The 3,860-nt window shown below is 44.0% G+C and overlaps 1 pseudogene; it reads right to left on the minus strand.

Annotated features, from left to right (window-relative positions):
• Nucleotides 1-324: 324 nt before the first annotated feature.
• On the minus strand, nucleotides 325-3,295 carry LOC150061157 (cell cycle control protein 50A pseudogene; annotated as a pseudogene).
• Between the last annotated feature and the right edge of the window lie 565 nt (nucleotides 3,296-3,860).

Below are 3,860 nucleotides of genomic sequence, written 5' to 3' on the forward strand. Positions count from 1 at the left end.
ACGCCCAGCTTCTTGAGGTTTTTGTTGTTGTTGTTGTTTAGATTTTTATCTAGATTTGGTGTTTCTTGATCTTTTTACAACAGAATCCTAGAAAGATCAGCAAGTCACGACACACGTGTAGCAGTTTTTTTCTTGCTATAGTGGCATCATCTGTCAATAGAATATCAACACAGCATGACCATTGAAGCAGCAGATACATCACATTTCACCATCTGACTGGTTCCAATAACAAGCAATGATTCTAATATCATTTTAGTGGTTACAGTGTTGGTATGATCAACATAGCTAACTTTAAAAAAAAATCATGTATTTTCAGAAGCCATCCACAGGTAAGAAAGCAAAAGACAGTTTTATTTTTAAAATGACATACTGACTGCACATCAACGCACAAAAGTTGGGTTGTACATCCAACTGCCCTTGGTGCATGTACTGTAGATTCATCTTTAACACAGGACACTAGATGGTTACATCAACAGTATAATTACTGTCTGTATTTATGATCGATGATGAGTAGCACAATTCCCAGAAGGAAGGCGATGGACCCCACAGCCACGTAAGCGATACCCAGGAATGGATTTTTCCCTCTCATCCAGGAAACGGTGCTCAGGATCATCCTTTGCCGGCAGTCGAAGGAATGGACCGGGTAGTTGTAGGTGATATTCAAATAGTATCTCCCGGCTGGTAGCGTGGGGTGCGAATCACTTCTCCCTTCTATCAGGCGGTGTAACTTGCGAAAAGTAGGAAGAGCTGCGATGCGCATGCAGACGATAAAGTCCTCATTGAGGAATCCGTTGTTCTCCTCACCACCACCGCCATCACCACCGTCGGTCGTCTGGCATGTAGACCGGCTTCGTGGTCCCCTGAAATCGCTCCCTCAGGCTTTTCTCTGCGGGAGGATTCCGGAACTTGGTGTGTCTGTTGATCCACCAGGCCAGGCCACTCCGGCCCAACGGGATGGGCGTCAGCGTGTCCGGGGAGCCCGCGGGGCCCTCGGCCACCAGGAACAGCTGCAGCGTGTCGTTGAACATGCTGTTGGCGATGGCGCCGCAGGGAGCGATGGGCAGGCCGCCGTGTCTCGTGTCTCCGGTAGGGCTCACATTCCTTGCTGGGGTGCAGCAGGGCCTGGGGGTCCCCGTGAAGCTGCCGGTCATCCCGGGATTTCACATAGGGACGGTGGTTTTGACAGAAATTGCTCTCGGGGACTTTTCTCTCCAGGGTAGCCTCAAACCATGATTCTCCAGATCTCTGTGTCTACATAATAAGATTATAGGCATATTTGGATTCTTTGTTACTTTTTAAAATCTTGAATATCCACCTTTTTCTTTTTTTTTTTTTTTTTTTTTTGGCCAGTCCTAGGGCTTGAACTCAGGACCTAGACACTGTCCTTGAGCTTTCTCAATGCTAGCACTTGAGCCACAACGCCACTTGCAGCTTTTTCTGTGTATGTGATACCAAGGAATCCAACCCAGGGCTTCTAGTTCATTGAGTCACAGCTTGTCTAGCAAGCATAAAGCCCTGGATTTGATCCCTAGCACCAAGAAACAAAACAGACAAAAAAACAAAAAACAGTTTATAACCCTAAAAGGCTTATCACTTAAATGGGCCAATTCTAAGGCCCCCCACTGTGCAGAGTCCTAACAATGTATTCACAGTATATCCTCTTTTATTCCTTTGGTGGTGGTAGGCTTGAACTCAAGGGCCTAGGCACTGTCTCCTTCCTCTTTTGCTCAGGGTGAGTGCTCTCTACCACTTTGAGCCATAGCACCACTTCTGGTTTGGATTTTTTGTTTGTTTTTGTGGTGTACTGAGCTCTTCAGCTCATGGCTTCCGCCCTTCCCCTGGGCTGAGTGTTGTCCCTGAGCTCTGCAGCTCAAGGCTACCACCCTACCCTTAAGCCAAACCCTACTTCCCATTTTCTAGAGGTTAATTGGAGATACGAGTCTCAGATCCCTTTGTGCCCGGGGTTGGCTTTGAACCTTGGTCCTCAGAATTCAGCTTCCTGATCAGCTAGGATTACAGGCATGAGTCATCTCTCCCGCCACTTCTAATTTTTGAGTGATTAATTAGAGATAAGATTCTCATGGGGACTTTTCTGCCCAGGCTGAGTTTGAACTGCAATTCTCACATCTGAGCTCCCAGCTACATCTTTTATTTATTTATTTATTTGGATGACAGCTACCAAAATTATAGTTACCTCAGACCCAACAAAACCTATCCCTGGTAGGCTCTGGCATCTGAAAGCCTAGTACTCACCTATAACCCCAACGCTTTGGATTGACTATTCAGATTCAGCCAAGTTGAACTGCCTGATAAAGGCATAATAATATCAGAGCAATTAATTTACTGAATTTCCCTCCCAAAGCAAACTAAAGATAAATTGTCAAGCCTGATCTATTATAATAATCAAATGAAATGGTATTTGCTTGGTAATTCCAGGACAGTTCTCTAATAAGTCCTATTCACTGTGGAGACCAAGATCTGACGATTGAGGTTCAAATTCAGCCAAAGCAGAAAAGTCCATGAAACTTACCTCTAATTAACCAGAAATGGAGCTGTGGTTCTATTGGTAAAGCACCAGCCTTAAGAACATGAGGCCCTGAATTCAAGCCCCAGTACCAGTGCGTGCACACACACACTACCTACCTCAAAGGATTGTTGTGGCAATAAAATTAATATTTATTTCAGACTGCAATTTCTTTTCTTTCTTTTTTTTTTTTTAATTTGTCCTACAATGGAACTAGAGCCTGCTGTTACAGGTAAAAACCCTTATTCTTCTGCCAAGTTTTCTTTGTGATAGAAGCAATGAGACATTGAAGAAATAAAATAAGAAGCATAGGATCAGAAATCTAGCACACATCCCATAGTTAACACAAATGAAAACTGAGGCCAAGAGAAGCTATAAGACTTTTCTGAAAGGCCAGAAGTGGCATTGTGGCTCAAGTGATAGAACACTACCCTTGAGCAGAACAAGCTTAAGGATGGTACCCAGGACCAACCCGCTTAACTAACAACAACAAAAAGTAACAGTGTAGGCGGGGAGTTTGGCCTAGTGATAGAGTGCTTGCCTCCAATGCACGAAGACCCAGGTTCAATTCCTCAGTACCACATCCATAGAAAAAAGCCAGAAGTGGTGCTGAGGCTCAAGTGGTAGAGCCTTCAGAAAGTCCAAGAACAGTGCTCAGGCCTTAAACTCAAGCCCAGCACTGGAGAAAAAAAAAAAAGTAACAGTGCAGTCTTTTTTGTCTGGCACTGGGACTCTAACTCAATTGCCATAATGGAACCCCACCTTGTACATGGTAAGAAAAACATTCTTGAAGTAAAAGGAAGACTGGGAGCAGTAGCTTATACTTGTAATCCTAATAGTTGGAGACAGATCAGGAGGACTGGGGTTTGAGTTCAAGCTGGGCCCAAGACTCCCACCTCTGCCAATGAAATTCTGCACATGATGGTATGCACCTGTCATCCCAGCTACTCAGGAAGCCTGCTGGGACAAAAGAAAGTATTTGGAACAATAACCAAAAGCAAAAGCATATAAAGGCATAACTCAAGTGGTAGAATACCTGTCCTAGAAAGCACAAGCCCTGAGTTCAAGCTCCAGAATGGCCAAATGGATGGGAAGAACGGAGAAAGATTAGTGACAAGTAGAAATTCAAAATTTGAAAATTCTGATAACAGATTCTCTCCAAGTAGAGTAAGTTGCTTCATTGCTTTATCTGGAAAGAACAAAAGTCAAATTATAACTGGATGACAGTAGTTCATAACAAATCCTAGCTACTCGGGAGTCTGAGATCTGAGGATCAAGGTTTGAAGCCAGTACAGGCAGGAAAGTTCATAGGAATCTTATCTCCAATTAGCTACCA

The sequence above is a fragment of the Megascapheus bottae genome, chromosome 6 (assembly GCF_031878675.1).
Source record: "Megascapheus bottae isolate mThoBot1 chromosome 6, mThoBot2.hap1, whole genome shotgun sequence".
Lineage (NCBI taxonomy): Eukaryota > Metazoa > Chordata > Mammalia > Rodentia > Geomyidae > Megascapheus > Megascapheus bottae.